Raw genomic sequence first — 11,612 nt, forward strand, 5'->3', positions numbered from 1 at the left:
CATAAGTCCCTATGAGTAGGGACAATCCTTAGTGATGCCAGCGCCCTGAGGGTTCATTCAGGAGATTGTCCTGAGAATGCCCCATAACAGAAAATAGCTATGGTTTCTTCCAGAAGGTGTTCCTTTGACTTGTCAATAGTGAGCAGGAGACCTTTTTGATCACCTAGCACTAGAGGGTGGCCTCAGTATTTATGAACTCCTGTGAGAAGGAGGTAGGGTGAGAGTACTAGCAGTAGCACTAGAAATGAATTATTATTCATTTCTTCATAAGGTTGATATTTTCCTTCATTTCCCCCAACACATATCCCAAATTTTAGAGAAATGTCACCGCCTTTTATAAATAAGTTCAGAGAGAAGTTTTGACCTGCTCAACTAGAAGTAGCACAATGAAGCAGGGAAGAGATGTGGTCAGCAGGAAAATTCTACTACCTGCTGAGTGTCCTCTGTGGGTGATATACCATACTGAGCATATGCCTTGTCTCAGCCTCAAAATACCCCTATGAGGCAGTGTGTCCAGTAGGCTTCAGTTAGAGAAACAGATACCAGACCAATTTTTGTTTGCTTGTTTTAGCAGAGATTTTAATGCTAAGGATTTATTAAACAAGTATTAGAGAAGTGAAAAAGCAAGAGAAGAACCCCATGTTATAGCTCAGAATGCAGTTCTCAGCCTCAGAACTGGGGAACAATGGGCGAAGGTTAAAGCTACTAGCATGTAACTTAAGATTACATAAGATTTTCTGTTTTGTTTGATTTCACCCAGATGTCCTTATTCCAAATCTCAGAATCTCTCCTTCCCAACCAATGTTCTAATGCTCACACCTGAGCCTTGGCAAGGTTGTGCATTCAACTTGCATTGTAATGATTTATCCCACAGAGCAGCTACAAAATTTAAGAGACTGTTTTATAGCTGCCTTAGAAGTTTTCTGGTTCTCTGACCATGTCTCAAGCTGGTCATTTTCATCTCATAAGCACTGCAGTGCACACAGAAGTAGCTATCTCACCACGTTCCTCATAGTGGATAAACAAAGCAGCCACTTGATCCCAGAAGGCACTTGCTTCAGTAGGTACTTCATTTGTAATCAACCACAGGTGATTACTGATTAATCGTGGGGGTACTGGGAGTCAGCAATGTATTCAACACCAAAGCCATAATCAAGCCTAAGCTCAGAATCTTATCTTAAGAATCTATTTCCTAGAATTATCTAACGTTGGTCAGAATCCAGTCAGGAAATCAGAAACCAAATCGATTTTTCTGATTGAGGGAACTGATTATAAGGAATTGGTATTGGAGAACCAAAAAGACCAAAGAGTAGCGCTGAGATAACATCCAGACAGGAACTACAAGAAACAGCTAGCACTCGTAGGGCGGGGGTCACAAGGGAGGAGTTATTAGAAACTAGAAGCTGGTGTGGCTACTTCAGAAGCTCAGAGACAGGGCGCAGCCCAGCTCGGATCCAGACCTTAGGAAGAGGGTCAGCTTGACTGGGGCTGATGCCTCAAAAACTCAGAGGAAAGGCCCTTGGAACTGGACTCAGACCTCTGAGGAGGACGCTCTGGCCAGCTGCTGTTGGTATCTCTACGAGGAACGCAGTAAGCTGGGTCTGGGAGACGGAGGGAAGAATCCTGAGAACCGGAATCCCACAGCCGCTGCCGGAAGGAAAAACCATTGCTCAGGCAATACAATAGAAACCGGAAGCAAACAGGTAGCGGACAGGAAGGAGCAAGCAACCATCCACGTCCCTCGACACCCCTGTTGGCAGAGCTAGCAAAGCTAAAATGTGGTTTATGTAGTCCCAGTCCTAACATCACAAAGCAGAGCATTAAAAGGTGGTTTTGGAACTGAGAGACAATGGCCTACTAACCAACTCAGGTCAGTGTAATTGTTCTGATTTCAACAGGTGGGGATATAGGGGCTTAAGGTCACGGTGCTAACAGAAGCAGAAGCTAGAATTTAAGACCCCTGCTCTCTATTGCTATATCCCAGTCACCTTTGGGTTTTCCTTTTATTTATTAATTTAGGACATGGTTAAGATACTATTACACTCCGAGAACCCTCTCGAAAGCCCCCCGCCTTTTTTTTTTGAGACGGAGTTTCACTCTTGTTGCTCAGGCTGGAGTGCAATGGCGCGATCTCGGCTCACGGAAACCTCTGTCTCGTGGGTTCAACCAATTCTCCTACCTCAGCCTCCCGAGTAGCTGGGATTATAGGCGTGTGCTACCACGCCCGGCTAATTTTGTATTGTTAATGGAGATGGGGTTTCTCCTTGTTGGTCAGGCTGACCTTGAGCTCCTGACCTCAGGTTATCCGCCCTCCTCAGCCTCCCAAAGGGCTGAGATTGCAGGCGTGAGCCACCATGCCTGGCTTAAAAGCTCTTAAAACACATCTTCTGTAGACCAGAAATAATACAGTGTCAAATGGGAAGCTCCTGAAAATAACAGGCAGTGCTTCATATAGAAATGGGTGTCCAAAACAAAGGAAAATTTCTAAGCTAATTATTATGAGAATAAATTTGGACTTGTTCTAAAAAGAAACTTTAGGTAAACGCATTTAAATATATTGTTGCATCTACTTTGCAAACATTATCTGGATATATTTTTATGGGCTTACAAAAGCTCTAAAATGACTAGCTTCAAGCTGTCAAGTCACTATTTGTTCGAGTTTATAATTGCATTGAAAAATTATAGATTGTGCAGGAATTACAACCTAACGATATTTTATTGATATAAATAAACTTTATTGGTAAATTATAACCCAGAAATTCGCTTACATTTCTCAAGAAGCCTCACATTAGCTGGAATGCTGTTTCCTATGATTTCCATAAACTATATATAACCATAAAACAGATTTAAGTGAATCTGAAGTTTAAAATACCAGAAATTTAATATATCATAAAATTCCTGTTTCAGATGTTAAATTTGTTTAAACATCAGCATGAAATTTATTGATGCATTTTGAATGTTCTTATTGATGTTTTCCTTTCAAGGCAATTAAGGCTTTTGTTTTTGTTTTTTATATGATTTTCCATTTTTAATTTGCAGCTCTCCTCCTCTGAGCATCCCTTTTCTCAGCAGTAAAATGAAACCACTGCATTAGGGGTTTTCTCTAGGGACCTCTTGAAAGTATTTTGTGGTTTCCATAAATGTTGATTAAGTATAGCCAGTTCTTGACTATGTCAGCTATGAGGGGTGGAGCCACACTGGGACAAAGAGAAGGCCCAACTTGGCTAATGCCTCCTATCCCATCATCTGCTTTAATTAGGATAGATTCACTTTTGTTGGTTTCATACGTTGAAGTTTAGGAAAAAAAAAAATGGTAAAAACAATGTTTGAAAATGCGTGGACTATATGGTCTCCAAAGCCCTCTTCAGATGTGACACTGCATTGACACACAGCTTGTCCACTTTTTGAGAATGTTCTGCAAAGTCCATCTTGCCCTGCAGCCTCTGCAGGTCCTGCACATCCTGCATATCACAGAGGCCCCTTCCTTACTTCTGAAACGACTCACCTTCGACTGTAGCAGAGATTTAAGAAAATCATACCTAGTGGAGACAACGATTCTGGAAGCAGTGTCCATTTTGGCTGATTCCTGGTCACTAAGATACATGCCCTTCACGTGGCATTTTTCAAGTAGCAAGAGTTTTGTTTTTTGGTTTTTTTTTCAAACTGTTTTAATTCTGGATTAGGGGTTTTGTGCCATCTGCTGGCCGTATTTATTTCACACATACAAAAGAGTGCTATATTATTCTTAGAAGTATTTTAAAAATATTAATAGCTTTAAAAATTGTGAAATATATGCTTATAGGAAATAGGTAAATATAAGAAATAATAAAGTATAAAACAAAAATCCAGGGATACTTACTATTAATATCTAACTGTTTTCTTACTGTACCCAAGAGTGTGCTTTGTTTGGTTTTAGTTTGTAGCTTTTAATTTAACACCAATTTGAGATCAACACTGCATTGATGTAGGTTATAGCAAGAGCAAGAAGAGGGGATGCATTGCAAATGTAAGGTTCATGGAGAGGAACTGCTCTCAATCACTGTTGTGTTTGTGAATCTTAAGGCTTGGGTTGCCTATCATGCAAAGCGGGAATCTTATGCTCCAATTTAACAGGGTAAGGTAGGAGGAGAGGTAGGGATGGCGGAGTGGGTTAGAATCTGAAAACAAAAAGTGCTTTATATTGCTCAGACTCCTAGGAAACAGGTCACTAAGTTACTATTCACAGTGAAAAATGTGACATTGATCCTTTCTATTAGTGGGTATGCATGAGTACCAATGTGCTAGTTGCTGTGGCAGATGCTATAGAAATGAAGCAGTCATATAGATCTTGCCTTGAAGTGGGAGAAGTCTGATAGGGGAGACAAGTGCGTAAATAACTATGAACAAGCTTGGAAACATAGAAACAGAGGTGTTTATTCTAACTGGGCAATGGAGACGATTATATAGTGGTGATTTTAGACATCTACTGGGGAAAGCGTAAGTGGGTCCTGGAAGTGGGAACATTCTAGCACTCTAGCTAGAATTTAGTGTCAGGCTAATGGAAGGATGCAGTGACAAGGAGGCTGGGAAGGGAAAATTAGGTCATGTCATGGAAGGCCTAAAATATCATGCTGAGGACCCCAAAATACCACAAAGGTTTTGGAAAAGGAAAGTCACACAATGCAGACAAGAATTTTAAGGAGAATAACTTCAGCAGTGAAGTGTGAAGATTTAAAGGACTTAAGGCAGGGAAAGTAGGTTAGGTTAGAAGTTGGCCTGGGAAGCATGGGGTGGGGAGGCTGGGTGTGAAAAAGATGAAAATTCAATGCACCGAGAAAATAGAGCACATTCTGAAAAACACAATCTATGACTAACTACTTCTAAATAAAACAAAATTTGGGCCCAGTTGTAAAAGAAATCTGAGAGCAAATATACGTTTCTGTGGATCTTTAACGGGAGGCAGAAACTTCCAAAATTAAGTGGCTTACCCTGAGAGGCCAAACCTATAACCTTTGTTTGGAATTACAAGCCCTAGACAGGCTTTCAGTCGGTACCTGGGGCCCAGGGGTGGCAGAGGAAATGGAGCAGAATGAGGAAATGCACAGACAAACCACCCATGCTGTCTGTGGCAGGATGGGAGAATAAGGTGGGTGGCAGTCAGCTCTGCGGTTACTGGTCTTGTTCCATAAGAGAAGAGGAAACATCTTAGAATCAGTTGTGCCCCAGGAGGGGGTGTGAGCCTGGGATGGAGAATCACGTCCTGAACAGAGTTTTGTGGGAAAACTACCAAGTCAACACACCTAACCACTTGCTCTCTTAAGCTCATCCACTCCTGACCCCAGGCTCTTCTCCTATCATCCTTCAGCAAATAACTGTCTTAGAAAGGATGTCATGCAAAGATCACAGATTAAACAGAAAGAACCAGAAAGGGATCTCTGCAAAGGTACCAGAAAAATCAAATAACTGGTAAGGGACACATAGAAGAACAAATATACCATCAAGCAGAAAAAAAAAAGACCAAAAAAAAACTTTTCCATGGAACAAAAATATTTTTCTTCTTGGAAACAAGTGATCCAATCGAAGATAGAGATATGATAAAAGGAGAGATGATACAAAGCTGGACAGGCAGGGAAGAACCTAAAGAGATTTACATCCTGAAATGTTTACATTAAGAGAAAAAAAACAATGCAAACTAATGAGCTAAACTTACATCTTAGAACAATAGAACATCAAAAAAACCCAAAGCTTTTAGAAAAATATGACATAGAAAAAAACAAGAATGTTAAAACTTAGTACTTTGAGAAGAGAAATCTCTGAGAGAAAAGGTACAAATAAACAGTATTATGAGTACATTAAATTTCAGATGGTGCAGACATCAATGATAACATGATGATATTATGAACAAATTTATGCCAATAAGGTTGAAAACTTAGAAGAAATGCCTGCATTCCTAGAAAAATATGACTGGGATTTCCAACTCTCTGGAATCCCCTCCCACATAGTGGGATCTTAAAAAAAAAAAAAAAAATATATATATATATATATATATATATATATATATGATTTACTAACCTGTCTCACAAATTTTAAAACTCTCTACATTCTCAGATCTGCTTTTGTAACAATTATGTGTATTAATCTTTCTTCTTGTGAATAAATCTATTTCCATGATATTATTTTAATGACATCATATTACATTATTTTGTTTTGATAATTAAGTTGTTGCTAAACTTTTTACTTTCCCAACTTAGCAACTGGACACCTAGCAATTAATACAAGATTTACTCTTGTAGCTAAATTTTTGCAAAGATCTTTATCTTTCCTTAGAATGTTTCCCAAAGAGGAATTGCTGGGTCAAAGATAATGTCTATTTTAAAGCCTTTGGTATATACCAAATGGCTATATGTAATTTCTGTTATAGCCATTTGGTATATAACAGGAGTGAAGGGAAGGCATTAAAGGAGTGATTAAAGAGTGATGAGAGGGCATTTCTGGAAAAGAGAATACTAGCACATTTAGGTACAGCAAGCACAAAATGTGTGATTACACAAAATGTAAGACTGGGACGTAGTGCACGAAATAGTAAGTGTACTATGACTTTAGTAAATCAAATTAGTAACACAATACTAGCATAATAGTTGTGTTAAAAGTAATAGTAATATAATAGCAAAACAAGTAAAATAATTCTTTTAATATAAAACAAACTGAACATTATATACACTTATTCACTCTTCCAAATTAGAAATTGTATTAAAAAATGTTATTCTGTGCATCAAAAAACACAATAGAATGTTTTTTACAAAGGTCTTAGTTTTATAGAAAAATTGAAAAAAAGTACAGAGTTCTCATATATTCTTTTGCTAGACCCCAACAGTTTCCCTGATTATTAACATCATGCATTAGTATGGTACATTTGTTATAATTTGTGAGCCAATATTGATACATTACTATTAACTAAAGTTCACAATTTATATTAGGATTCGTTCTTTGTCTATTACATTCTATTCTATGGCGTTTGGCAAATGTATAATGACATATCTCCACCACTGAAGTATCATACAGAATACTTTCACTGCTTTATTATTATTTTTCTATATATAAAAATATATGTATTTATTTACTGGCATATAAGGCATACCAGTTCTACAAGGAAGTTTGGAAAAACATTGAAGTAGTTTTTATCCTGACTGTTTTTTGTTTTGTTTTTGTTTTTAAAATTGTTTTATTGATTTTCCAAAATGGAGCTGCTAGAGGTCCTGAAATTGCATAACTCTGCCTACTGCCCTCTCTGTTGATTTTATTTCATTTGCCTGCTAGCCACTCCATTTTTTTTCACTGGGAATGATACTCATTGGAATCTATATACACACATAGAGGCTACAGGAGTGCACTTTGCAGTTTAGCCATATTGTAGCCTAGATAACCCCTGACACCCCCACTAGAACCATCTGAAATCTGTAGATTTCTCCTACATTAAGCTCTTGCTCACAGCAGCTCCAGTCACTTAGAATGTCCTTCCCCTACCCGTTTACCTGAGTTTTCCCTGTGCAGTTTTTAGTATTCAACAATTGGCACCTTTTCTAGTGAGTCTTTTCTTAAAACAAATTTTTGAGACAGGGTCTCACTCTGTCACCCAAGCTGGAATGCAGTGATTAAATCACGGCTCCCTGAAGCCTCAACTTCCTAGGCTCAAGTGATCCTCCTGCCTTGGCCCCGTGAGTAGCTGGGATTATAGGCATGAGCCACCATGCTCCGCTAATTTTTTTTATTTTTTGTAAGACTAGGGGTCTCACCATGCTGTCTAGGCTGGTGTCGAATGCCCAGGTGCAGGCAATCCTCCCACCTTGGCCTCCCAAAGTGCTGAGATTACAGGTGGGAGCCACAATGTCCGACTAGAGTCTTTCTTGACACCTTGATTCCCAGGGACAGCACACTAGTCCCTCCACTCCTTCTGCCCCTCCAGACTCCTCAGTGCTTTGAGTACTTTTGATGAACATCTTGTACTTATTTGATTACATATCTTCTTCTTTTAGACCTGTGAGCACTTCGAAGAGAGGAACTGTGTCTTGTCTTTTTATGACTGGCAACATATCTTCTTCTTTTAGACCTGTGAGCACTTCGAAGAGAGGAACTGTGTCTTGTCTTTTTATGACTGGCACAGAGTCTAGCTGATAAGAAGTATTTAATAAATGCTGCTGGGTGAATGATTTGCAGGGCAATGTGGATAGATACCCTTGAGTACATCCAGTGATGGAGCCACTGGTCCTGGTTCAGGTTTGTAGTATTCTATATCAGCGCATTCCACTTCTGGACCCTCATGATGACTCCCACTATAAAGTCTACCTTTCGCCAGGAGTGGTGGCTCACACCTGTATTCCCAGCACTTTGGGAGGCCAAGGCAGGTGGATCACGAAGTCAGGAATTTGAGACCAGCTTGACCAACCTGGTGAAACCCCGTTTCTACTAAAAATACAAAAAAAAAAAAAAAAAAAGCCAGGCATGGTGGCAGGTGCTTGTAATCCCAGCTACTTGGGAGGCTGAGGCAGGAGAATCCCTTGAACCTGGGAGGCAGAGGTTGCAGTGAGCTGAGATCACTCCACTGCACTCCAGCCTGGGCAACAAAGCAATACTCTGTCTCAAAAAATAAATAAATAAAGTGTACCTTGTTAAAAATACAACTGATTACCTTCACAGTAGAACAGCACCTTGATAAAACAGTAACCACAGCAAACCAGAAGTAATAGCACCCAGAAAATAAGGGTTTTATTCTTCTTGGGGCCTTTCAATTAGAGGATTGGAGCAGCCCAGTGAGAGCTTGTTCAGTAACTGCTAAGAAAGATGCTAACAGCTTTCAGAAGATAAAGCTAGAGAGTTTCCTACTTTAGCCCGTCCTGGGATGCTCATAACTCCCAAAGCTAGCAACTTTTTAATTATTTCATAAGCTACACCCTACATCGTATAGAATTTGTTTGTACTCTGCTTTTTTCATTTAACAATATATTTTGGCAATTGTCTTATATAACTCCATAGAAATCTCCCTTATTCTTTTTTTTTTAGAGCTGCATAGTACTACATGTTTATGGTACATGTGGATGTACCATAGTTTTTTTAACCACTCCTGTGGTTGAAAAATATGGTCATTACAATATTTCACAACTATAAACAATGCTGCAATGAATAAGCTTATGAGTTGTGTCACTTTTAAGTACAGAGTATATTCCAAATTAATATACAGATAGCTAAAAAATGCTAAAATAAATTATTAGTTTGGTGCAAAAGTAATTGCGATTTTGCCATTGAAAGTAATGGCAAAAACTGCAATTACTTTTGCATGAACCTGATATCACCCAAAACATGAAGATTTTTACTTTCTGAGAACTTAAAGGGAAACTGGGGAGTGTTTTAGTATGTGAATCCTTCATTTGAAAAAGCAACCAATTTTATATTACATTCAACTTATTCTCTAAGAAACCTGAGAATATCTGAAGATGAACAAATACAATTTTATAGCAAAAATCATGTCAGAAGTTCAATAATTTCTGGACTTGCAAGTTGAGTGAGGTATTATTACCTTTGAAAAATACTTTTCAGTCTTTTAAAAGGAAATTACCTTTTAAAAAGTGATATAAAGTTCTCCTGAAGATTTACCAGTTAAACCATTATTTCAAAAACGATACTAAATGTTGCTTGATAAACTTGTAAATAATACAGGATAATTATTTTGTATGACTTATTTTCTTATTTAAATTGGAGAAATGAAGTAATGTTCAATGCTGTGGTGCACTGTAATTTCTTGTCACTTTAATTTTAAAAAACCTTTCAGTTGGGACTTTTAAAGGTTGCTTACAATTCTTATCTTTTAGAAAATTTTCCTCTTTCTAGTTTTAAGAGCATTACTACCTTTGCCCTCGGCCCTTGATGTGTTTGTTATATTACATTGTTACTGTAGTACTGTGTGGGGTAGCATCAGCGAAGACTCCCTTCTACTGCTAATTGTCTAAAAGCAAAGCCAAACATTGGCCAAAGAATTTATTTTGTAGGAAGTGATTAACTGTGGAAAAGTCTGGTAGGATTTTTACCAGCTTTAAACTTTATCAGTCTGCAACTGGCAAGATGAAATACACTTTTAACTATGCAAAATTTGCTGTGTAATCTCAAAAATATAGCAGTGGCTTAATACATAAAAGTTCAGGTCAAATATATTTATTCTGGAACCACCGTAGGATTTTCCATTATTTCCAAGTGGTTTGCAAGCTCTTAAAATTGAAGATTTTGTTTCCTTTCCTTGTTCTTTGCAGTAAAAGTAATTAGTAATGAAATGGCAGTTTTTACCCTGTAATTCACACATGAACAGAGCAAGTATTAACCTGCCATTGAAGTGGGTTTTAATGACTCACAACAATATCCAAACCCTGGTGGCAGAGGACAATGTTTACAGGGTGGTAATTTAGAGATTAATATATGTCTTCGACACAGTTTGTAAACATAGTTTAGTTTTCTCTTGAGAAAACAGCTTTTTCTTAAATGGTTTTAATGTTTAAGAAAACATTATACATATATATGTATGTGTATATACATATATACATATAGATAGATGATAGATAGATAGATGGATAGATAGATAGATGGTGCTATTAGTGCTATTTACACTGAGTACAAAATAGCCAAGGGGACAATTTGATATTAATATTAGTTAAACTTTTGAAGTTGAGATATGAGACTGAACAGTAGAGTAAAATCATAACCCTGGATTAATTGATTATTGTGAATGGAAGATGGGAGGGAAGGTGAACTCTCATAATCTGATTTCCTATGATTTTAGAACAGTCATGGTGGAAGAGTGAGTTAACATTTACATCCATCCCCTCCTTCATTATCTACCTCCCCTCGTCCCTGCCATTATTATACAAGCATTAAACTGTAGAAGCACCTTTGAGGCCTTCTCATTTTCCCTTGAGGGTTCTATGGTTTCTCAGGAAAACAAAGGAAAGAAGGCAGTACAGTTTCTCTTTCCTTCCAGTTTTCTTTCCTTCTTTTTCATCCACTTAAAGGTATGTGTACTTTCTCTTTACCACCTTTCTAGTTTGTCTTTACAAGGCAACTAACAATAAGAAGCAGAGAGTAATAGAACTGTGAAACTTCATCATTTGAAAGGCACTCCTTTACAAATGATGCTTCCTAAACCCGATGCCCTCTGAGGCTGGTAGAGAAGGAAGAGGCAAAACAAGCCATATCATGTAGACTCTGAATATATATTGCTATATTTGTGTGTCATACTTAGGAGTGAAAGATAATTGGAGTTCCTTTATTGCAATGTGGGCTGAAATAAAAATAAAAACTAAAAAATGAGCATAATAGGGCTGTTGGGATTTGGAAGAAATAACTGCCACACTTAAATATTTGAGATGAGTGCTTTTGAAGGATATTTATTAGGAAAATGCTGACTATATTTACCAAGATAATGCTGAAAATGGCACAGTATTCTGGTCTCATAAAAGAGTTTTCATCCTTCTCCACTCTCCATTGGTGGAGGAAGGTAAGCAGACAGGTTTGGTTTTTTACAAACCTTAAAATTGCAAGAAATAATTTGAATGTATAATTCAAGAGATCCATAGTACAAATAAGGAATAGTA

This window comes from Aotus nancymaae, unplaced genomic scaffold, assembly GCF_030222135.1.
Source record: "Aotus nancymaae isolate 86718 unplaced genomic scaffold, 86718_ANA_hifiasm-v0.15.2.pri h1tg000064l_0, whole genome shotgun sequence".
Classification (NCBI taxonomy): domain Eukaryota; kingdom Metazoa; phylum Chordata; class Mammalia; order Primates; family Aotidae; genus Aotus; species Aotus nancymaae.